Source organism: Pseudophryne corroboree, chromosome 8 (assembly GCF_028390025.1).
Source record: "Pseudophryne corroboree isolate aPseCor3 chromosome 8, aPseCor3.hap2, whole genome shotgun sequence".
In the NCBI taxonomy this organism is placed as follows: Eukaryota; Metazoa; Chordata; class Amphibia; order Anura; family Myobatrachidae; genus Pseudophryne; species Pseudophryne corroboree.
Genome location: NC_086451.1, coordinates 161,713,282 through 161,735,235, shown reverse-complemented (window position 1 = coordinate 161,735,235; position 21,954 = coordinate 161,713,282). Strand labels below are relative to the sequence as shown.

Sequence of the window (21,954 nt, the reverse complement as noted above, 5' to 3'; positions counted from 1 at the left end):
AGCTCTGGAGTTGTTACAGTGCCCAGCTGCTGCAAGAAATCAGCTTGAATGCTTCAGGGGCTGGGGCATAGCCCCACACCGAAGGAGGGTGGAGGTGTTTAATGCGAACTAGGGGTCATCCAAGTGCCGCAAAAGGCCGCCATGCCCTGCACGCCCCTTTTCTCTTTTCATATGCAGACGAGGGTTGAAGCCAACTTTGACCCACTGCTTGGATGACATCACCATATGCAAATCCATCTGCTGCAGGCCTTCCCCCAGGAATGCTTGCACTAGTTGTTGCATTTGGTTTGTTGTTTGGGGGTGCTTCAGTATTAGGCAGCCTTCTGCCCTACCATGTTCATCTGAAAATATGTGTTCTCCCTGCAGTTGTTGTCCCCAGATGAGAGTTCCCTTGTGCTGCCTCAGTTGAATCTCCTTTACATGACAGAGATGTGCCTGAGCAGCGGCCCTCCCCAGCCCTATCCCAAGTCATACTTATTTTGCATAGGAGATACCATGGTCATGAAGATTGTTCTCCCAGGGTGAGGTTCATTCATTGCATTCTGGGTATGCTGACCCCTGTGATTTCCACAAATGTGGGAAACTCGACTGCATTATTTGTGGTAGTGGGGGACTGTGTTTGTTCTTTCCTCTGGTCAGCTCTGGTAAAAGTCAGATTTATTTGTCTCAGATCTTCCTCTAGCCTTGTTCTTCTATCGAGAGTTTCCTTGTGCTGCCTCAGTTGGATCTACTTCACTTGACAGGGGGGTGCCCGAGCAGCGACCCTCCCCAGCTCTAGCCCAACTCCTACTTACCTGCCAGGTGAGATACTATGATCATGAAGTTGCTTCTCCCAGGACAAGGATCACCCATTGCACTCTGGGTGTGCTGCTCCTGCGATTTCCCCAAATGTGGGAAACTTGACTGCATAATTTGTGTTTCCCCTGGTCAGCTCTCATATAATTCAGATCTCTTTGTCTCAGGTCTCTCTCCAGCCTAGTTTGCTGTCTGTTTCCACTTCTTTTTTCTTGAGCCCCTCCCTTCTATACCCTAGTGCACTATCCTGACTTCTCCTCCCGTCTGGAAATACAAACGAAAAAAAGGTTTTTAGGCGCTGAACAGGGTCGTGCAAATATAGCACTGATAATGGCAGCCACTTGGTAAGGAGGTAGCCGGCCTCCTGAAAGTAAAACAACTAAAACAAAATCACCAAGTAGGCGCACAATACCAATGATGTTGATAAAAACACAATTTATTAACATAAAACCAATGACAAACTGATTAAAAAACACAACACTACACAGAGCATATAACTGAGGTATTATACCTTATAATTCACACATAAAGTGTATTATTAAGTGAAAGGGACACTGAAATGCAGGAGAACCCGTCTCTGTAAGATAGGGTTAATCTCTCACATTAATTCCATATCAGACAGTTTAAATGAAAAGGAAGTCCTGTAAACTGATGTAATAAGCGTTTGTGACCATAAAGGTATCCGGATTTAAATAATGTTTCCTTGGAGCAAAATAAACCAACCGATTAATGTTACTCACAGAGACGTAATGATCTCTTGCTGCACGGGATAAATGGTTAAGGAACCGCTTGTTATCACCCTGTGCATGGGTGAGACATCCGTCAGCGGTATATTCAGATGAAAGCCATTTCTTTCTGTGCAGCACCAGTTGCCTGTATCAGACAACCATACAGATCCTCCAGCTTGCTGAGCGACGCCCGGCCGGGCAGGAGGTAACAATGTTCCAAATGCAAGGAGAGTTAGAGTGGAATGATTGAATCACAGGCTGGATCATTCCCCGGTGACTTGTAACGGACGGCTGAAAGTGATGGATGTCGTGCTCCGTGGGACACTTAATGGTCAAGTGTGGCCCTTTCTTCTGTACCCTCAACGCGTTTCTCCGCACCTAAGGCGGCTTCTTCAAGAGGCAGAGTGTCTCTGCCTCTTGAAGAAGCCGCCTTAGGTGCGGAGAAACGCGTTGAGGGTACAGAAGAAAGGGCCACACTTGACCATTAAGTGTCCCACGGAGCACGACATCCATCACTTTCAGCCGTCCGTTACAAGTCACCGGTGAATGATCCAGCCTGTGATTCAATCATTCCACTCTAACTCTCCTTGCATTTGGAACATTGTTACCTCCTGCCCGGCCGGGCGTCGCTCAGCAAGCTGGAGGATCTGTATGGTGGTCTGATACAGGCAACTGGTGCTGCACAGAAAGAAATGGCTTTCATCTGAATATACCGCTGACGGATGTCTCACCCATGCACAGGGTGATAACAAGCGGTTCCTTAACCATTTATCCCGTGCAGCAAGAGATCATTACGTCTCTGTGAGTAACATTAATCGGTTGGTTTATTTTGCTCCAAGGAAACATTATTTAAATCCGGATACCTTTATGGTCACAAACGCTTATTACATCAGTTTACAGGACTTCCTTTTCATTTAAACTGTCTGATATGGAATTAATGTGAGAGATTAACCCTATCTTACAGAGACGGGTTCTCCTGCATTTCAGTGTCCCTTTCACTTAATAATACACTTTATGTGTGAATTATAAGGTATAATACCTCAGTTATATGCTCTGTGTAGTGTTGTGTTTTTTAATCAGTTTGTCATTGGTTTTATGTTAATAAATTGTGTTTTTATCAACATCATTGGTATTGTGCGCCTACTTGGTGATTTTGTTTTAGTTCTCCTCCCGTCTGCTTACTTAGTGCCTTACAATGCACAATGCAAACTACAGGTAGTGCTGCAGGGCCCACACCCTTTTACTTGCCTTACAGAGCAGCTCTGGAGCTGTTACAGTGCCCAGCTGCTGCAAGAAATCAGCTTGAATGCTTCAGGGGCTGGGGCATAGCCAACATGAGCCCCACACCGAAGGAGGGTGGAGGTGTTTAATGCGAACTAGGGGTCATCCAAGCGCCGCAAAAGGCCGCCATGCCCTGCACGCCCCTCTTCTCTATTCATATGCAGATGAGGGTTGAAGCCAACTTTGACCCACTGCTTGGATGACATCACCATATGCAAATCCATCTGCTGCAGGCCTTCCCCCAGGAATGCTTGCACTAGTTGTTGCATTTGGTTTGTTGTTGGGGGTGCTTCAGTATTAGGCAGCCTCTGCCCTCCCATGTTCATCTGAAAATATGTGTTCTCCCTGCAGTTGTTGCCCCCAGATGAGAGTTCCCTTGTGCTGCCTCAGTTGAATCTCCTTTACTTGACAGAGATGTGCCTGAGCAGCGGCCCTCCCCAGCTCTATCCCAAATCATACTTATTTTGCATAGGAGATACCATGGTCATGAAGATTGTTTTCCCAGGGTGAGGTTCATTCATTGCATTCTGGGTATGCTGACCCCTGTGATTTCCCCAAATGTGGGAAACTGGACTGCATTATTTGTGGTAGTGAGGGACTGTGTTTGTGCTTTCCTCTGGTCAGCTCTGGTAAAAGTCAGATTTCTTTGTCTCAGATCTTCCTCTAGCCTTGTTCTTCTTTCGAGAGTTCCCTTGTGCTGCCTCAGTTGGATCTCCTTCACTTGACAGGGGGGTGCCCGAGCAGCGACCCTCCCCAGCTCTAGCCCAGCTCCTACTTACCTGCCAGGTGAGATACTATGATCATGAAGGTGCTTCTCCCAGGGCAAGGCTCACCCATTGCACTCTGTGTGTGCAACTCCTGCGGTTTCCCCAAATGTTGGACACTTGACTGCATAATTTGTGTTTCACCTGGTCGGCTCTCGTATAATTCAGATCTCTTTGTCTCAGGTCTCTCTCCAGCCTAATTTGCAGTCTGTTTCCACTTCTCTTTTACTTGAGTTGCTCCCTTCTATGCCCTTGCGCACTTTCCTGACTTCTCCCGTCTGCTTACTTTGTGCCTTCCAACGCACAATGCAAACTACAGGTAGTGCTGCAGGGCCCACACCCTTTTACTTGCCTTACAGAGCAGCTCTGGAGCTGTTACAGTGCCCAGCTGCTGCAAGAAATCAGCTTGAATGCTTCAGGGGCTGGGGCATAGCCATCATGAGCCCCACACCGAAGGAGGGTGGAGGTGTTTAATGCGAACTAGGGGTCATCCAAGCGCCGCAAAAGGCCGCCATGCCCTGCACGCCCCTCGTCTCTATTCATATGCAGATGAGGGTTGAAGCCAACTTTGACCCACTGCTTGGATGACATCACCATATGCAAATCCATCTGCTGCAGGCCTTCCCCCAGGAATGCTTGCACTAGTTGTTGCATTTGGTTTGTTGTTTGGGGGTGCTTCAGTATTAGGCAGCCTCTGCCCTCCCATGTTCATCTGAAAATATGTGTTCTCCCTGCAGTTGTTGCCCCCAGATGAGAGTTCCCTTGTGCTGCCTCAGTTGAATCTCCTTTACTTGACAGAGATGTGCCTGAGCAGCGGCCCTCCCCAGCTCTATCCCAAATCATACTTATTTTGCATAGGAGATACCATGGTCATGAAGATTGTTTTCCCAGGGTGAGGTTCATTCATTGCATTCTGGGTATGCTGACCCCTGTGATTTCCCCAAATGTGGGAAACTGGACTGCATTATTTGTGGTAGTGAGGGACTGTGTTTGTGCTTTCCTCTGGTCAGCTCTGGTAAAAGTCAGATTTCTTTGTCTCAGATCTTCCTCTAGCCTTGTTCTTCTTTCGAGAGTTCCCTTGTGCTGCCTCAGTTGGATCTCCTTCACTTGACAGGGGGGTGCCCGAGCAGCGACCCTCCCCAGCTCTAGCCCAGCTCCTACTTACCTGCCAGGTGAGATACTATGATCATGAAGGTGCTTCTCCCAGGGCAAGGCTCACCCATTGCACTCTGGGTGTGCTACTCCTGCGGTTTTCCCAAATGTTGGACACTTGACTGCATAATTTGTGTTTCACCTGGTCGGCTCTCGTATAATTCAGATCTCTTTGTCTCAGGTCACTCTGCAGCCTAATTTGCAGTCTGTTTCCACTTCTCTTTTCTTGAGTTGCTCCCTTCTATGCCCTTGCGCACTATCCTGACTTCTCCCGTCTGCTTACTTTGTGCCTTCCAACGCACAATGCAAACTACAGGTAGTGCTGCAGGGCCCACACCCTTTTACTTGCCTTACAGAGCAGCTCTGGAGCTGTTACAGTGCCCAGCTGCTGCAAGAAATCAGCTTGAATGCTTCAGGGGCTGGGGCATAGCCATCATGAGCCCCACACCGAAGGAGGGTGGAGGTGTTTAATGCGAACTAGGGGTCATCCAAGCACCGCAAAAGGCCGCCATGCCCTGCATGCCAATTTTCTCTTTTCATATGCAGACGAGGGTTGAAGCCAACTTTGACCCACTGCTTGGATGACATCACCATATGCAAATCCATCTGCTGCAGGCCTTCCCCCAGGAATGCTTGCACTAGTTGTTGCATTTGGTTTGTTGTTTGGGGGTGCTTCAGTATTAGGCAGCCTTCTGCCCTCCCATGTTCATCTGAAAATATGTGTAACTCCTGCAGTTGTTGTCCCCAGATGAGAGTTCCCTTGTGCTGCCTCAGTTGAATCTCCTTTACTTGACAGAGATGTGCCTGAGCAGCGGCCCTCCCCAGCCCTATCCCAAATCATACTTATTTTGCATAGGAGATACCATGGTCATGAAGATTGTTCTCCCAGGGTGAGGTTCATTCATTGCATTCTGGGTATGCTGACCCCTGTTATTTCCCCAAATGTGGTAAACTTGACAGCATTATTTGTGGTAGTGGGGGACTGTGTTTGTGCTTTCCTCTGGTCAGCTCTGGTAAAAGTCAGATTTCTTTGTCTCAGATCTTCCTCTAGCCTTGTTCTTCTTTCGAGAGTTCCCTTGTGCTGCCTCAGTTGGATCTACTTCACTTGACAGGGGGGTGCCCGAGCAGCGACCCTCCCCAGCTCTAGCCCAACTCCTACTTACCTGCCAGGTGAGATACTATGATCATGAAGTTGCTTCTCCCTGGGCAAGGATCACCCATTGCACTCTGGGTGTGCTGCCCCTGTGATTTCCCCAAATGTGGGAAACTTGACTGCGTAATTTGTGTTTCCCCTGGTTGGCTCTCATATAATTCAGATCTCTTTGTCTCAGGTCTCTCTCCAGCCTAGTTTGCTGTCTGTTTCCACTTCTTTTTTCTTGAGCCCCTCCCTTCTATACCCTTGTGCACTATCCTGACTTCTCCTCCCGTCTGCTTACTTTGTGCCTTACAATGCACAATGCAAACTACAGGTAGTGCTGCAGGGCCCACACCCTTTTACTTGCCTTACAGAGCAGCTCTGGAGCTGTTACAGTGCCCAGCTGCTGCAAGAAATCAGCTTGAATGCTTCAGGGGCTGGGGCATGGCCAACATGAGCCCCACAGAGAAGGAGGGTGGGGGTATTTAATGCGAACTAGGGGTCATCCAAGCGCCGCAAAAGGCCGCCATGCCCTGCATACCCCTTTTCTCTTTTCATATGCAGATGAGGGTTCCAGCCAACTTTGGCCCACTGCTTGGATGACATCACCGTATGCAAATCCGTCTTCTGCAGACCTTCCCCCAGGAATGCTTGTACTAGTTGTTGCATTTGGTTTGTTGTTTGGGGGTGCTTCAGTATTAGGCAGCCTTCTGCCCTCCCTTGTTCATCTGAAAATATGTGTTCTCCCTGCAGTTGTTGTCCCCAGATGAGAGTTCCCTTGTGCTGCCTCAGTTGAATCTCCTTTACTTGACAGAGATGTGCCTGAGCAGCGGCCCTCCCCAGCCCTATCCCAAATCATACTTATTTTGCATAGGAGATACCATGGTCATGAAGATTGTTCTCCCAGGGTGAGGTTCATTCATTGCATTCTGGGTATGCTGACCCCTGTGATTTCCCCAAATGTGGGAAACTTGACTGCATTATTTGTGGTAGTGAGTGACTGTGTTTGTGCTTTCCTCTGGTCAGCTCTGGTAAAAGTCAGATTTCTTTGTCTCAGATCTTCCTCTAGCCTTGTTCTTCTTTCGAGAGTTTCCTTGTGCTGCCTCAGTTGGATCTCCTTCACTTGACAGGGGGGTGCCCGAGCAGCGACCCTCCCCAGCTCTAGCCCAACTCCTACTTACCTGCCAGGTGAGATACTATGATCATGAAGGTGCTTCTCCCAGGGCAAGGCTCACCCATTGCACTCTGGGTGTGCTGCTCCTGCGATTTCCCCAAATGTGGGAAACTTGACTGCATAATTTGTGTTTCCCCTGGTCGGCTCTCGTATAATTCAGATCTCTTTGTCTCAGGTCTCTCTCCAGCCTAGTTTGCTGTCTGTTTCCACTTCTCTTTTCTTGAGCCGCTCCCTTCTATGCCCTTGCGCACTATCCTGTCTTCTCCCGTCTGCTTACTTTTTGCCTTCCAACGCACAATGCGAACTACAGGTAGTGCTGCAGGTCCCACACCCTTTTATTTGCCTTACAGAGCAGCTCTGGAGCTGTTACAGTGCCAACTGCTGCAAGAAATCAGCTTGAATGCTTCAGGGGCTGGGGCATAGCCAACATGAGCCCCACACCGAAGGAGGGTGGAGGTGTTTAATGCGAGCTAGGGGTCATCCAAGCGCCGCAAAAGGCTGCCATGCCCTGCACGCCCCTTTTCTCTTTTCATATGCAGACGAGGGTTGAAGCCAACTTTGACCCACTGCTTGGATGACATCACCATATGCAAATCCATCTGCTGCAGGCCTTCCCCCAGGAATGCTTGCACTAGTTGTTGCATTTTGTTTGTTGTTTGGGGGTGCTTCAGTATTAGGTAGCCTTCTGCCCTCCCATGTTCATCTGAAAATATGTGTTCTCCCTGCAGTTGTTGTCCCCAGATGAGAGTTCCCTTGTGCTGCCTCAGTTGAATCTCCTTTACTTGACAGAGATGTGCCTGAGCAGCGGCCCTCCCCAGCCCTATCCCAAATCATACTTATTTTGCATAGGAGATACCATGGTCATGAAGATTGTTCTCCCAGGGTGAGGTTCATTCATTGCATTCTGGGTATGCTGACCCCTGTGATTTCCACAAATGTGGGAAACTCGACTGCATTATTTGTGGTAGTGGGGGACTGTGTTTGTGCTTTCCTCTGGTCAGCTCTGGTAAAAGTCAGATTTCTTTGTCTCAGATTTTCCTCTAGCCTTGTTCTTCTTTCGAGAGTTCCCTTGTGCTGCCTCAGTTGGATCTCCTTCACTTGACAGGGGGCTGCCCGAGCAGCGACCCTCCCCAGCTCTAGCACATGTAAGTTTGTTTTTATTTTACTACATTGTGGTTTGTGGCTCTATACCATGTAATGCATGTCTTTTAACAGTAGTCAAGTCTTCCAATGTGCTTGTTAGTGAAACCCAATACATAGCTTTATTTTATTTTGTTTCTTCAAATATTGAATGCATATGTCTTATAACTTTTTTTTTCAATATATAAACATTTTTATTATAAGATTTTCAATGACACAAGTACATCCAAGTTGCAGATTATGGGTTGTGAAGGACAAATCAACCATATAAACAATTTAAGCAATTTAAATTGCATGCAGGTAGTAGAATATCAAACTCCTTGGATGAGAGTTGGTCGTAATAAACTAGGATAGAAAAGAATAAAGTAGAAAATAAGATTTTAAACCTACCGGTAAATCTTTTTCTCGTAGTCCGTAGAGGGTGCTGGGGACTCCGTAAGGACCATGGGGATAGACGGGCTCCGCAGGAGACATGGGCACTTTAAGAAAGACTTTAGTTCTGGGTGTGCACTGGCTCCTCCCTCTATGCGCCTCTATGCCACAGTTAGAGAAACTGTGCCCAGAGGAGACTGACAGTATGAGGAAAGGATTTTGTTAATCAAGGGCAAGATTCATACCAGCCACACCAATCACACTGTATAACTTGTGATAAACTACCCAGTTAAGAGTACGAAAAAACAACATACTGTAGCATCAGTGCAGGACCGATGCAACTATAACATAACCCTTATTGAAGCAATAACTATATACAAGTATTGCAGAAGTAGTCCGCACTTGGGACGGGCGCCCAGCATCCTCTACGGACTACGAGAAAAAGATTTACCGGTAGGTTTAAAATCTTATTTTCTCTAACGTCCTAGAGGATGCTGGGGACTCCATAAGGACCATGGGGATTATACCAAAGCTCCAAAACGGGCGGGAGAGTGCGGATGACTCTGCAGCACCGATTGAGCAAACATGAGTTCCTCCTCAGCCAGGGTATCAAACTTATAGTATTTTGAAAAGGTGTTTGAACCTGACCAAGTAGCAGCTCGACACAGCTGTAGTGCCGAGACCCCTCGGGCAGCCGCCCAAGAAGAGCCCACTTTCCTCGTGGAATGGGCCTAGACCGATTTCGGTAACTGCAATCCAGCCATAGAATGCGCTTGCTGAATCGTGTTACAAATCCAGCGAGCAATAGCCTGCTTTGAAGCAGGGGCACCAATCTTGTTGGTTGCATACAGGACAAACAGCGCTTCAGTTTTCCTGACTCTAGCCGTCCTGGCCACGTAAATTTTCAAAGCCCTGACCACATCAAGTAACTCGGAATCCTCCAAGTCACGCGTAGCCAAAGGCACCACAATAGATTGGTTCATATGAAAAGATGAGACCACTTTTGGTAGGAATTGAGGATGGGTCCGCAATTCCGCTCTATCCACATGGAACACCAAATATGGGCTTTTATGTGACAAAGCCGCTAATTCCGACACTCGCCTAGCCGAAGCCAAGGCTAATAACATGACCACCTTCCACGTGAGATATGTTAACTCCACCGTTTTAAGGCTGCTAAAAACTGCTAGCGAGCAATCAACTCAGAATGACCCCCATAGTGTATTGCAAGAAAATATCTGTAAATCCAATGGTACCGTAAGTGCGGTATATACTCGCACTTCTTTGCGGGGCGAGAACATCTCCCCTAAGTGAAGTCAGCCCTATGAATAGAGTTTGTGTGATCCCTGTGCAGCAGTCACAGAAAGGGTTCATCTCTGCAGTTTGTCACTCAAATTACATTGTTGCATTTTTTCTAGAAGTGGATCTGAGAGCTGTTACCCGCAGACCAGCTACAATAATTATCCTGGGATAGTGCGCAAGGGCATAGAAGGGAGCGGCTCAAGAAAAGAGAAGTGGAAACAGACAGCAAACTAGGCTGGAGAGAGACCTGAGACAAAGAGATCTGAATTATACGAGAGCCGACCAGGGGAAACACAAATTATGCAGTCAAGTTTCCCACATTTGGGGAAATCGCAGGAGCAGCACACCCAGAGTGCAATGGGTGAGCCTTGCCCTGGGAGAAGCACCTTCATGATCATAGTATCTCACCTGGCAGGTAAGTAGGAGTTGGGCTAGAGCTGGGGAGGGTCGCTGCTCGGGCACCCCCCTGTCAAGTGAAGGAGATCCAACTGAGGCAGCACAAGGAAACTCTCGAAAGAAGAACAAGGCTAGAGGAAGATCTGAGACAAAGAAATCTGACTTTTACCAGAGCTGACCAGAGGAAAGCACAAACACAGTCCCTCACTACCACAAATAATGCAGTCAAGTTTCCCACATTTGGGGAAATCACAGGGGTCAGCATACCCAGAATGCAATGAATGAACCTCACCCTGGGAGAACAATCTTCATGACCATGGTATCTCCTATGCAAAATAAGTATGATTTGGGATAGGGCTGGGGAGGGCCGCTGCTCAGGCACATCTCTGTCAAGTAAAGGAGATTCAACTGAGGCAGCACAAGGGAACTCTCATCTGGGGACAACAACTGCAGGGAGAACACATATTTTCAGATGAACATGGGAGGGCAGAAGGCTGCCTAATACTGAAGCACCCCCAAACAACAAACCAAATGCAACAACTAGTACAAGCATTCCTGGGGGAAGGTCTGCAGAAGACGGATTTGCATACGGTGATGTCATCCAAGCAGTGGGCCAAAGTTGGCTGAAACCCTCATCTGCATATGAAAAGAGAAAAGGGGTATGCAGGGCATGGCGGCCTTTTGCGGCGCTTGGATGACCCCTAGTTCGCATTAAATACCCCCACACTCCTTCTGTGTGGGGCTCATGTTGGCCATGCCCCAGTCCCTGAAGCATTCAAGCTGATTTCTTGCAGCAGCTGGGCACTGTAACAGCTCCAGAGCTGCTCTGTAAGGCAAGTAAAAGTGTGTGGGCCCTGCAGCACTACCTGTAGTTTGCATTGTGCATTGTAAGGCACAAAGTAAGCAGACGGGAGGAGAAGTCAGGATAGTGCACAAGGGTATAGAAGGGAGGGGCTCAAGAAAAAAGAAGTGGAAACAGACAGCAAACTAGGCTGGAGAGAGACCTGAGACAAAGAGATCTGAATTATATGAGAGCCGACCAGGGGAAACACAAATTACGCAGTCAAGTTTCCCACATTTGGGGAAATCACAGGGGCAGCACACCCAGAGTGCAATGGGTGATCCTTGCCATGGGAGAAGCAACTTCATGATCATAGTATCTCACCTGGCAGGTAAGTAGGAGTTGGGCTAGAGCTGGGGAGGGTCGCTGCTCGGGCAGCCCCCTGTCAAGTGAAGGAGATCCAACTGAGGCAGCACAAGGGAACTCTCGAAAGAAGAACAAGGCTAGAGGAAAATCTGAGACAAAGAAATCTGACTTTTACCAGAGCTGACCAGAGGAAAGCACAAACACAGTCCCCCACTACCACAAATAATGCAGTCGAGTTTCCCACATTTGTGGAAATCACAGGGGTCAGCATACCCAGAATGCAATGAATGAACCTCACCCTGGGAGAACAATCTTCATGACCATGGTATCTCCTATGCAAAATAAGTATGATTTGGGATAGGGCTGGGGAGGGCCGCTGCTCAGGCACATCTCTGTCAAGTAAAGGAGATTCAACTGAGGCAGCACAAGGGAACTCTCATCTGGGGACAACAACTGCAGGGAGAACACATATTTTCAGATGAACATGGGAGGGCAGAAGGCTACCTAATACTGAAGCACCCCAAAACAACAAACAAAATGCAACAACTAGTGCAGGCATTCCTGGGGGAAGGCCTGCAGCAGATGGATTTGCAAATGGTGATGTCATCCAAGCAGTGGGTCAAAGTTGGCTTCAACCCTCGTCTGCATATGAAAAGAGAAAAGGGGCGTGCAGGGCATGGCAGCCTTTTGCGGCGCTTGGATGACCCCTAGCTCGCATTAAACACCTTCACCCTCCTTCGGTGTGGGGCTCATGTTGGCCATGCCCCAGCCCCTGAAGCATTCAAGCTGATTTCTTGCAGTAGCTGGGCACTGTAACAGCTCCAGAGCTGCTCTGTAAGGCAAGTAAAAGGGTGTGGGCCCTGCAGCACTACCTGTAGTTTGCATTGTGCATTGTAAGGCACAAAGTAAGCAGACGGGAGGAGAAGTCAGGATAGTGCACAAGGGTATAGAAGGGAGGGGCTCAAGAAAAAAGAAGTGGAAACAGACAGCAAACTAGGCTGGAGAGAGACCTGAGACAAAGAGATCTGAATTATATGAGAGCCGACCAGGGGAAACACAAATTACGCAGTCAAGTTTCCCACATTTGGGGAAATCACAGGGGCAGCACACCCAGAGTGCAATGGGTGATCCTTGCCCAGGGAGAAGCAACTTCATGATCATAGTATCTCACCTGGCAGGTAAGTAGGAGTTGGGCTAGAGCTGGGGAGGGTCGCTGCTCGGGCACCCCCCTGTCAAGTGAAGGAGATCCAACTGAGGCAGCACAAGGGAACTCTCGAAAGAAGAACAAGGCTAGAGGAAAATCTGAGACAAAGAAATCTGACTTTTACCAGAGCTGACCAGAGGAAAGCACAAACACAGTCCCCCACTACCACAAATAATGCAGTCGAGTTTCCCACATTTAAGGAAATCACAGGGGTCAGCATACCCAGAATGCAATGAATGAACCTCACCCTGGGAGAACAATCTTCATGACCATGGTATCTCCTATGCAAAATAAGTATGATTTGGGATAGGGCTGGGGAGGGCCGCTGCTCAGGCACATCTCTGTCAAGTAAAGAAGATTCAACTGAGGCAGCACAAGGGAACTCTCATCTGGGGACAACAACTGCAGGGAGAACACATATTTTCAGATGAACATGGGAGGGCAGAAGGCTGCCTAATACTGAAGCACCCCCAAACAACAAACCAAATGCAACAACTAGTGCAAGCATTCCTGGGGGAAGGCTGCAGCAGATGGATTTGCATATGGTGATGTCATCCAAGCAGTGGGTCAAAGTTGGCTTCAACCCTCGTCTGCATATGAAAAGAGAAAAGGGGCGTGCAGGGCATGGCGGCCTTTTGCGGCGATTGGATGACCCCTAGTTCGCATTAAACACCTCCATCCTCCTTCGGTGTGGGGCTCATGTTGGCTATGCCCCAGCCCCTGAAGCATTCAAGCTGATTTCTTGCAGCAGCTAGGCACTGTAACAGCTCCAGAGCTGCTCTGTAAGGCAAGTAAAAGGGCGTGGGCCCTGCAGCACTACCTTTAGTTCGCATTGTGCGTTGGAAGGCACAAATTAAGCAGACGGGAGAAGTCAGGATAGTGCGCAAGGGCATAGAAGGGAGCGGCTCAAGAAAAAAGAAGTGGAAATAGACAGCAAACTAGGCTGGAGAGAGACCTGAGACAAAGAGATCTGAATTATACGAGAGCCGACCAGGGGAAACACAAATTATGCAGTCAAGTTTCCCACATTTGGGGAAATCGCAGGAGCAGCACACCCAGAGTGCAATGGGTGAGACTTGCCCTGGGAGAAGCACCTTCATGATCATAGTATCTCACCTGGCAGGTAAGTAGGATTTGGGATAGAGCTGGGGAGGGTCGCTGCTCGGGCACCCCCCTGTCAAGTGAAGTAGATCCAACTGAGGCAGCACAAGGAAACTCTCGATAGAAGAACAAGGCTAGAGGAAGATCTGAGACAAATAAATCTGACTTTTACCAGAGCTGACCAGAGGAAAGAACAAACACAGTCCCCCACTACCACACATAATGCAGTCGAGTTTCCCACATTTGGGGAAATCATAGGGGTCAGCATACCCAGAATGCAATGAATGAACCTCACCCTGGGAGAACAATCTTCATGACCATGGTATCTCCTATGCAAAATAAGTATGACTTGGGATAGGGCTGGGGAGGGCCGCTGCTCAGGCACATCTCTGTCAAGTAAAGGAGATTCAACTGAGGCAGCACAAGGGAACTCTCATCTGGGGACAACAACTGCAGGGAGAACACATATTTTCAGATGAACATGGGAGGGCAGAAGGCTGCCTAATACTGAAGCACCCCCAAACAACAAACCAAATGCAACAACTAGTGCAAGCATTCCTGGGGGAAGGCCTGCAGCAGATGGATTTGCATATGGTGATGTCATCCAAGCAGTGGGTCAAAGTTGGCTTCAACCCTCGTCTGCATATGAAAAGAGAAAAGGGGCGTGCAGGGCATGGCGGCCTTTTGCGGCGCTTGGATGACCCCTAGTTTGCATTAAACACCTCCACCCTCCTTCGGTGTGGGGCTATGCCCCAGCCCCTGAAGCATTCAAGCTGATTTCTTGCAGCAGCTGGGCACTGTAACAGCTCCAGAGCTGCTCTGTAAGGCAAGTAAAAGGGTGTGGGCCCTGCAGCACTACCTGTGGTTTGCATTGTGCGTTGGAAGGCACAAAGTAAGCAGACGGGAGAAGTCAGGATAGTGCGCAAGGGCATAGAAGGGAGCAACTCAAGAAAAGAGAAGTGGAAACAGACAGCAAACTAAGCTGGAGAGAGACCTGAGACAAAGAGATCTGAATTATACGAGAGCCGACCAGGGGAAACACAAATTATGCAGTCAAGTGTCCAACATTTGGGGAAACCGCAGGAGCAGCACACCCAGAGTGCAATGGGTGAGCCTTGCCCTGGGAGAAGCACCTTCATGATCATAGTATCTCACCTGGCAGGTAAGTAGGAGTTGGGCTAGAGCTGGGGAGGGTCGCTGCTTGGGCACCCCCCTGTCAAGTGAAGGAGATCCAACTGAGGCAGCACATGGAAACTCTCGAAAGAAGAACAAGGCTAGAGGAAGATCTGAGACAAATAAATCTGACTTTTACCAGAGCTGACCAGAGGAAAGCACAAACACAGTCCCCCACTACCACAAATAATGCAGTCGAGTTTCCCACATTTGGGGAAATCACAGGGGTCAGCATACCCAGAATGCAATGAATGAACCTCACCCTGGGAGAACAATCTTCATGACCATGGTATCTCCTATGCAAAATAAGTATGATTTGGGATAGGGCTGGGGAGGGCCGCTGCTCAGGCACATCTCTGTCAAGAATTTATAAAGTCTATACATATATATAACCAAATGTCAATATATATATATAGAACCCAGCGATTCTATCAAAACTTATCTATTTCACCAATTTGTTGCTTATTTAATCTTTATACATCTATTAATTTTCACCATATATTATAAAATGCTGCTCCCATAGGTAGTACTGTTCTACCAATAATAAACCAAATTTTAAAGATAATCACACTTGTTATTAAGGGAGCGCAAAAAATAAAATATACAAGCTCTTTATTTTTAAAAAATATATATAGACAGAAGAAACCCACATTCAATAAAATACAATGGAGTCAACATATATAGGCACCACTATCCATATCTAAATGTAATCAGGATCTATTTCATATTGCCCTTGATGACAACGGAATGTTTATTAAAGTGTCCAAAAAATCCTCCTGGATACAGCTGTTGTAATTTAATCATTACTTTCCAATTGTAATTGATACATTAAATTCCTTCTTGTGGATGAACAGCAACAGTTGTAACCAACGCCTCTTATTTACTGCAGTTAAAGTTCATATGTAACTCACGTGAGTAATGAAAGAAAACAGGGGGAGAGCGCTGTGATGGTTGGTGAAACACAGCGGTATGCTACGACCCCCGTTAACCGTGGCTGGATCTTATTGGCACTCGCGGTCGGGATATTTCTCCCTGCCGTGGGGTAGAGACCTCCTTTTGCTCGGTCTCAAATTGCTTTTTCCCCTTCACCGCTGTCTTTACATCAGACGTCCGCCGTGATGTAGCTCGTTCATGAACGGGCTTATATCTCAGCAATCAGAGTGTCCGGTAATCACCTTCCTTACGCGTTTTTCCGCTGTTATCCAAGAGCGGTTTCGTCAGAGGATACATCAGCAGCCTAGCAGGCTCTTTTTAAAATGCACCGGACCAATAGCATTACTAATTAGTTGATTGGATACATACATGTACTAATTGGATGCATACATGTAATGACTCACATATGGAACAACTTTCTAATTGCAATTGCACATATAAAGGCATTTCATAATATAAAAATAAGCAACATGGTGATTAAAAATAATAATAAAATAAGCAACAAGGTGGTTTAAAAAATAACAGAAAATATATAATCTATATACAGATTAACCTATAATCTTTCAATCAATACCTCATATCTATAATCACATATACATAATTCAGAGACTCAGCACTAAGGATCCCCATTTACTTATATAAAACCTTTTAGGGTAACATAAATCCATGCCATTACTAAAGCAGTTCTTGTGGCGCAGGGGAAACATCAAATGCACTCTATGCAGCTAGTCCCATGTTCGAATCCAACCTGCTCAGCTTAACATCCATATTATTTATTTACTTTTAATGGGATCATTCTATCAATTCATTTTTACCTTTAATTTTTGTTAATATTATTTCTATATTTCATTATTTTAACCCCTGGAATAACTACATTGCTGTTTAAACAACAAAAAGAATTGAAGAAAAAATAAATATTAAACAGACAATTTAAGGATTCGAAGATTTAAATATTTAAAGATTTTAAAATTTAAAACAGGGAGGGGGGGGAGGGAGGGGGGCCTTTTGGGAGAAGGAGGGGAAAAAAATAAAAATAGAAAAAAAAATATATATAGAACCAAGAGAAAGTGTAAAAAGAGGATGGAGGAAGAAATCTGATGTTCATCATTACTAGTGGATTTTACTAAAGAACTTTAAAGGAACACACACAACAGGATTATACAGTTTCATCCTAAGAGGAAAGCTGTTTCCAAAATAGCTACTTCTAATAATTTTTTTATTTATTAAACATACAATAAATGGATATTCAATAAATAATGTATTAGGTAAATCAATAGATAAAATCTTCAGAGACTGCCAATGTTGTTCAGTTCGATGCTCTCATTCAGACCATCAGGTGTAAGGGTACCCAAAGAAAAAATCCAAAATGCCTCCCTTGTCAAGTAAAGGAGATTCAACTGAGGCAGCACAAGGGAACTCTCATCTGGGGACAACAACTGCAGGGAGAACACATATTTTCAGATGAACATGGGAGGGCAGAAGGCTGCCTAATACTGAAGCACCCCCAAACAACAAACCAAATGCAACAACTAGTACAAGCATTCCTGGGGGAAGGCCTGCAGCAGATGGATTTGCATATGGTGATGTCATCCAAGCAGTGGGTCAAAGTTGGCTTCAACCCTCGTCTGCATATGAAAAGAGAAAAGGGGCGTGCAGGGCATGGCGGCCTTTTGCGGCGCTTGGATGACCCCTAGTTCGCATTAAACACCTCCACCCTACTTCGGTGTGGGGCTCATGTTGGCTATGCCCCAGCCCCTGAAGCATTCAAGCTGATTACTTACAGCAGCTGGGCACTGTAATAGCTCCAGAGCTGCTCTGTAAGGCAACTAAAAGGGTGTGGGCCCTGCAGCACTACCTGTAGTTCGCATTGTGCGTTGGACGGCACAAAGTAAGCAGACGGTAGAAGTCAAGATAGTGCGCAAGGGCATAGAAGGGAGTGGCTCAAGAAAAGAGAAGTGTAAACAGACAGCAAACTAGGCTGGAGAGAGACATGAGACAAAGAGATCTGAATTATACGAGAGCCGACCAGGGGAAACACAAATTATGCAGTCAAGTTTCCCACATTTGGGGATATCGCAGGAGCAGCACACCCAGAGTGCAATTGGTGAGCCTTGCCCTGGGAGAAGCACCTTCATGATCATAGTATCTCACCTAGCAGGTAAGTAGGAGTTGGGCTAGAGCTGGGGAGGGTCACTGCTCGGGCACCCCCCTGTCAAGTGAAGGAGATCCAACTAAGGCAACACAAGGGAACTCTCGAAAGAAGAACAAGGCTAGAGGAAGATCTGAGACAAAGAAATCTGACTTTTACCAGAGCTGACCAGAGGAAAGCACAAACACAGTCCCCCACTACCACAAATAATGCTGTCAAGTTTACCACATTTGGGGAAATAACAGGGGTCAGCATACCCAGAATGCAATGAATGAACCTCACCCTGGGAGAACAATCTTCATGACCATAGTATCTCCTATGCAAAATAAGTATGATTTGGGATAGGGCTGGAGAGGGCCGCTGCTCAGGCACATCTCTGTCAAGTAAAGGAGATTCAACTGAGGCAGCACAAGGGAACTCTCATCTGGGGACAACAACTGCAGGAGGTACACATATTTTCAGATGAACATGGGAGGGCAGAAGGCTGCCTAATACTGAAGCACCCCCAAACAACAAACCAAATGCAACAACTAGTGCAAGCATTCCTGGGGGAAGGCCTGCAGCAGATGGATTTGCATATGGTGATGTCATCCAAGCAGTGGGTCAAAGTTGGCTTCAACCCTCGTCTGCATATGAAAAGATAAAATTGGCATGCAGGGCATGGCGGCCTTTTGCGGTGCTTGGATGACCCCTAGTTCGCATTAAACACCTCCACCCTCCTTCGGTGTGGGGCTCATGATGGCTATGCCCCAGCCCCTGAAGCATTCAAGCTGATTTCTTGCAGCAGCTGGGCACTGTAACAGCTCCAGAGCTGCTCTGTAAGGCAAGTAAAAGGGTGTGGGCCCTGCAGCACTACCTGTAGTTTGCATTGTGCGTTGGAAGGCACAAAGTAAGCAGACGGGAGAAGTCAGGACAGTGCGCAAGGGCATAGAAGGGAGCAACTAAAGAAAAGAGAAGTGGAAACAGACTGCAAATTAGGCTGGAGAGAGACCTGAGACAAAGAGATCTGAATTATACGAGAGCCGACCAGGTGAAACACAAATTATGCAGTCAAGTGTCCAACATTTGGGGAAACCGCAGGAGTAGCCCACCCAGAGTGCAATGGGTGAGCCTTGCCCTGGGAGAAGCACCTTCATGATCATAGTATCTCACCTAGCAGGTAAGTAGGAGTTGGGCTAGAGCTGGGGAGGGTCACTGCTCGGGCACCCCCCTGTCAAGTGAAGGAGATCCAACTAAGGCAACACAAGGGAACTCTCGAAAGAAGAACAAGGCTAGAGGAAGATCTGAGACAAAGAAATCTGACTTTTACCAGAGCTGACCAGAAGAAAGCACAAACACAGTCCCCCACTACCACAAATAATGCTGTCAAGTTTACCACATTTGGGGAAATAACAGGGGTCAGCATACCCAGAATGCAATGAATGAACCTCACCCTGGGAGAACAATCTTCATGACCATAGTATCTCCTATGCAAAATAAGTATGATTTGGGATAGGGCTGGAGAGGGCCGCTGCTCAGGCACATCTCTGTCAAGTAAAGGCGATTCAACTGAGGCAGCACAAGGGAACTCTCATCTTGGGACAACAACTGCAGGGAGAACACATATTTTCAGATGAACATGGGAGGGCAGAAGGCTGCCTAATACTGAAGCACCCCCAAACAACAAACCAAATGCAACAACTAGTGCAAGCATTCCTGGGGAAGGCCTGCAGCAGATGGATTTGCATATGGTGATGTCATCCAAGCAGTGGGTCAAAGTTGGCTTCAACCCTCGTCTGCATATGAAAAGAAAAAAGGGATGTGCAGGGAATGGCGGCCTTTTGCGGCGCTTGGATGACCCCTAATTCGCATTAAACATCTCCACCCTCCTTCGGTGTGGGGCTCATGTTGGTTATGCCCCAGCCCCTGAAGCATTCAAGCTGATTTCTTGCAGCAGCTGGGCACTGTAACAGCTCCAGAGCTGCTCTGTAAAGCATGTAAAAGGGTGTGGGCCCTGCAGCACTACCTGTAGTTTGCATTGTGCGTTGGAAGGCACAAAGTAAGCAGACAGGAGAGGTCAGAATAGTGCGCAAGGGCATAGAAGGGAGCGGCTCAAGAAAAGAGAAGTGGAAACAGACTGCAAACTAGGCTGGAAAGAGACCTGAGACAAAGAGATCTGAATTATACGAGAGCCGACCAGGGGAAACACAAATTATGCAGTCAAGTTTCCCACATTTGGGGAAATCACAGGGGCAGCACACCAAGAGTGCAATGGGTGAGCCTTGCCCTGGGAGAAGCACCTACATGATCATAGTATCTCACCTGGCAGGTAAGTAGGAGTTGGGCTAGAGCTGGGTAGGGTCGCTGCTCGGGCACTTCCCTGTCAAGTGAAGGAGATCCAACTGAGTCAGCACAAGGGAACTCTCGAAAGAAGAACAAGGCTAGAGGAAGATCTGAGACAAATAAATCTGACTTTTACCAGAGCTGACCAGAGGAAAGCACAAACACAGTCCCCCACTACCACAAATAATGAAGTCGAGTTTCCCACATTTGGGGAAATCACAGGGGTCAGCATACCCAGAATGCAATGAATGAACCTCACCCTGGGATAACAGTCTTCATTACCATGATATCTCCTATGCAAAATAAGTATGATTTGGGATAGGGCTGGGGAGGGCCGCTGCTCAGGCACATCTCTGTCAAGTAAAGGAGATTCAACTGACGCAGCACAAGGGAACTCTCATCTGGGGACAACAACTGCAGGGAGAACACATATTTTCAGATGAACATGGGAGGGCAGAAGGCTGCCTAATACTGAAGCACCCCCAAACAACAAACCAAATGCAACAACTAGTACAAGCATTCCTGGGGGAAGGTCTGCAGAAGACGGATTTGCATACAGTGATGTCATCCAAGCAGTGGGCACGGTTGGCTGGAACCCTCATCTGCATATGAAAAGAGAAAAGGGGTATGCAGGGAATGGCGGCCTTTTGCGGCGCTTGGATGACCCTTAGTTCGCATTAAACACCCCCACCCTCCTTCGGTGTGGGGCTCATGTTTGCAATGCCCCAGCCCCTGAAGCATTCAAGCTGATTTCTTGCAGCAGCTTGGCACTGTAACAGCTCCAGAGCTGCTCTGTAATGCAAGTAAAAGTTTGTGGGCCCTGCAGCACTACCTGTAGTTTGCATTGTGCATTGGAAGGCACAAAGTAAGCAGACAGGAGGAGAAGTCAGGATAGTGCACAAGGGTATAGAAAGGAGGGGCTCAAAAAAAAAGAAGTGGAAACAGACTGCAAACTAGGCTGGAGAGAGACCTGAGACAAAGAGATCTGAATTATATGAAAGCCGACCAGTGGAAACACAAATTATGCAGTCAAGTTTCCCACATTTGGGGAAATCACAGGGGCAGCACACCCAGAGTGCAATGGGTGAGCCTTGTCCTGGGAGAAGCACCTTCATGATCATAGTATCTCACCTGGCAGGTAAGTAGGAGTTGGGCTAGAGCTGGGGAGGGTCGCTGCTTGGGCACCCCCCTGTCAAGTAAAGGAGATCCAACTGAGGCAGCACAAGGGAACTCTCGAAAGAAGAACAAGGCTAGAGGAAGATCTGAGACAAAGAAATCTGACTTTTACCAGAGCTGACCAGAGGAAAGCACAAACACAGTCCCCCACTACCACAAATAATGCAGTCAAGTTTCCCACATTTGGGGAAATCACAGGGGTCAGCATACCCAGAATGCAATGAATGAACCTCACCCTGGGAGAACAATCTTCATGACCATGGTATCTCCTATGCAAAATAAGTATGATTTGGGATAGGGCTGGGGAGGGCCGCTGCTCAGGCACATCTCTGTCAAGTAAAGAAGATTCAACTGAGGCAGCACAAGGGAACTCTCATCTGGGGACAACAACTGCAGGGAGAACACATATTTTCAGATGAACATGGGAGGGCAGAAGGCTGCCTAATACTGAAGCACCCCCAAACAACAAACCAAATGCAACAACTAGTGCAAGCATTCCTGGAGGAAGGCCTG

The 21,954-nt window shown here is 47.4% G+C and overlaps 25 non-coding genes and 4 pseudogenes across 25 annotated transcripts; 11 read left to right on the top strand and 18 right to left on the bottom strand.

Annotated features, from left to right (window-relative positions):
* The first annotated feature begins 470 nt into the window (after positions 1-470).
* Positions 471-634, top strand: LOC134950974 (U1 spliceosomal RNA). Its single transcript, XR_010183798.1, has one exon. It is a non-coding gene; the product is annotated as a U1 spliceosomal RNA (small nuclear RNA).
* Positions 635-786: 152 nt separating this feature from the next.
* LOC134952794 (U1 spliceosomal RNA) lies at positions 787-928 on the top strand (annotated as a pseudogene).
* A 2,331-nt stretch (positions 929-3,259) lies between these two features.
* LOC134951458 (U1 spliceosomal RNA) lies at positions 3,260-3,423 on the top strand. The gene has a single exon (XR_010184194.1). It is a non-coding gene; the product is annotated as a U1 spliceosomal RNA (small nuclear RNA).
* A 152-nt stretch (positions 3,424-3,575) lies between these two features.
* Positions 3,576-3,738, top strand: LOC134953494 (U1 spliceosomal RNA). Its single transcript, XR_010185599.1, has one exon. It is a non-coding gene; the product is annotated as a U1 spliceosomal RNA (small nuclear RNA).
* A 671-nt stretch (positions 3,739-4,409) lies between these two features.
* On the top strand, positions 4,410-4,573 carry LOC134951457 (U1 spliceosomal RNA). The gene has a single exon (XR_010184193.1). It is a non-coding gene; the product is annotated as a U1 spliceosomal RNA (small nuclear RNA).
* Positions 4,574-4,725: 152 nt separating this feature from the next.
* On the top strand, positions 4,726-4,888 carry LOC134953067 (U1 spliceosomal RNA). Its single transcript, XR_010185404.1, has one exon. It is a non-coding gene; the product is annotated as a U1 spliceosomal RNA (small nuclear RNA).
* Positions 4,889-5,559: 671 nt separating this feature from the next.
* Positions 5,560-5,723, top strand: LOC134951218 (U1 spliceosomal RNA). Its single transcript, XR_010183999.1, has one exon. It is a non-coding gene; the product is annotated as a U1 spliceosomal RNA (small nuclear RNA).
* A 152-nt stretch (positions 5,724-5,875) lies between these two features.
* On the top strand, positions 5,876-6,017 carry LOC134953352 (U1 spliceosomal RNA; annotated as a pseudogene).
* Positions 6,018-6,712: 695 nt separating this feature from the next.
* LOC134951355 (U1 spliceosomal RNA) lies at positions 6,713-6,876 on the top strand. Its single transcript, XR_010184110.1, has one exon. It is a non-coding gene; the product is annotated as a U1 spliceosomal RNA (small nuclear RNA).
* A 152-nt stretch (positions 6,877-7,028) lies between these two features.
* LOC134951992 (U1 spliceosomal RNA) lies at positions 7,029-7,191 on the top strand. Its single transcript, XR_010184621.1, has one exon. It is a non-coding gene; the product is annotated as a U1 spliceosomal RNA (small nuclear RNA).
* Positions 7,192-7,861: 670 nt separating this feature from the next.
* Positions 7,862-8,025, top strand: LOC134950725 (U1 spliceosomal RNA). Its single transcript, XR_010183593.1, has one exon. It is a non-coding gene; the product is annotated as a U1 spliceosomal RNA (small nuclear RNA).
* Positions 8,026-10,100: 2,075 nt separating this feature from the next.
* Positions 10,101-10,263, bottom strand: LOC134951991 (U1 spliceosomal RNA). The gene has a single exon (XR_010184620.1). It is a non-coding gene; the product is annotated as a U1 spliceosomal RNA (small nuclear RNA).
* A 152-nt stretch (positions 10,264-10,415) lies between these two features.
* LOC134950696 (U1 spliceosomal RNA) lies at positions 10,416-10,579 on the bottom strand. Its single transcript, XR_010183571.1, has one exon. It is a non-coding gene; the product is annotated as a U1 spliceosomal RNA (small nuclear RNA).
* Positions 10,580-11,274: 695 nt separating this feature from the next.
* Positions 11,275-11,416, bottom strand: LOC134953462 (U1 spliceosomal RNA; annotated as a pseudogene).
* Positions 11,417-11,568: 152 nt separating this feature from the next.
* LOC134950722 (U1 spliceosomal RNA) lies at positions 11,569-11,732 on the bottom strand. Its single transcript, XR_010183592.1, has one exon. It is a non-coding gene; the product is annotated as a U1 spliceosomal RNA (small nuclear RNA).
* Positions 11,733-12,427: 695 nt separating this feature from the next.
* LOC134953284 (U1 spliceosomal RNA) lies at positions 12,428-12,569 on the bottom strand (annotated as a pseudogene).
* A 152-nt stretch (positions 12,570-12,721) lies between these two features.
* On the bottom strand, positions 12,722-12,885 carry LOC134950665 (U1 spliceosomal RNA). The gene has a single exon (XR_010183545.1). It is a non-coding gene; the product is annotated as a U1 spliceosomal RNA (small nuclear RNA).
* Positions 12,886-13,555: 670 nt separating this feature from the next.
* LOC134952414 (U1 spliceosomal RNA) lies at positions 13,556-13,718 on the bottom strand. The gene has a single exon (XR_010184941.1). It is a non-coding gene; the product is annotated as a U1 spliceosomal RNA (small nuclear RNA).
* A 152-nt stretch (positions 13,719-13,870) lies between these two features.
* On the bottom strand, positions 13,871-14,034 carry LOC134951150 (U1 spliceosomal RNA). Its single transcript, XR_010183943.1, has one exon. It is a non-coding gene; the product is annotated as a U1 spliceosomal RNA (small nuclear RNA).
* A 661-nt stretch (positions 14,035-14,695) lies between these two features.
* LOC134952861 (U1 spliceosomal RNA) lies at positions 14,696-14,858 on the bottom strand. Its single transcript, XR_010185246.1, has one exon. It is a non-coding gene; the product is annotated as a U1 spliceosomal RNA (small nuclear RNA).
* Positions 14,859-15,010: 152 nt separating this feature from the next.
* Positions 15,011-15,174, bottom strand: LOC134950313 (U1 spliceosomal RNA). The gene has a single exon (XR_010183253.1). It is a non-coding gene; the product is annotated as a U1 spliceosomal RNA (small nuclear RNA).
* Positions 15,175-17,797: 2,623 nt separating this feature from the next.
* LOC134953248 (U1 spliceosomal RNA) lies at positions 17,798-17,960 on the bottom strand. The gene has a single exon (XR_010185515.1). It is a non-coding gene; the product is annotated as a U1 spliceosomal RNA (small nuclear RNA).
* Positions 17,961-18,112: 152 nt separating this feature from the next.
* LOC134951117 (U1 spliceosomal RNA) lies at positions 18,113-18,276 on the bottom strand. Its single transcript, XR_010183915.1, has one exon. It is a non-coding gene; the product is annotated as a U1 spliceosomal RNA (small nuclear RNA).
* Positions 18,277-18,947: 671 nt separating this feature from the next.
* On the bottom strand, positions 18,948-19,110 carry LOC134953363 (U1 spliceosomal RNA). Its single transcript, XR_010185539.1, has one exon. It is a non-coding gene; the product is annotated as a U1 spliceosomal RNA (small nuclear RNA).
* Positions 19,111-19,262: 152 nt separating this feature from the next.
* On the bottom strand, positions 19,263-19,426 carry LOC134951625 (U1 spliceosomal RNA). Its single transcript, XR_010184330.1, has one exon. It is a non-coding gene; the product is annotated as a U1 spliceosomal RNA (small nuclear RNA).
* A 670-nt stretch (positions 19,427-20,096) lies between these two features.
* Positions 20,097-20,259, bottom strand: LOC134953118 (U1 spliceosomal RNA). Its single transcript, XR_010185435.1, has one exon. It is a non-coding gene; the product is annotated as a U1 spliceosomal RNA (small nuclear RNA).
* Positions 20,260-20,411: 152 nt separating this feature from the next.
* LOC134951857 (U1 spliceosomal RNA) lies at positions 20,412-20,575 on the bottom strand. The gene has a single exon (XR_010184518.1). It is a non-coding gene; the product is annotated as a U1 spliceosomal RNA (small nuclear RNA).
* A 673-nt stretch (positions 20,576-21,248) lies between these two features.
* Positions 21,249-21,411, bottom strand: LOC134952660 (U1 spliceosomal RNA). The gene has a single exon (XR_010185136.1). It is a non-coding gene; the product is annotated as a U1 spliceosomal RNA (small nuclear RNA).
* Positions 21,412-21,563: 152 nt separating this feature from the next.
* On the bottom strand, positions 21,564-21,727 carry LOC134950476 (U1 spliceosomal RNA). The gene has a single exon (XR_010183389.1). It is a non-coding gene; the product is annotated as a U1 spliceosomal RNA (small nuclear RNA).
* Positions 21,728-21,954: the final 227 nt, after the last annotated feature.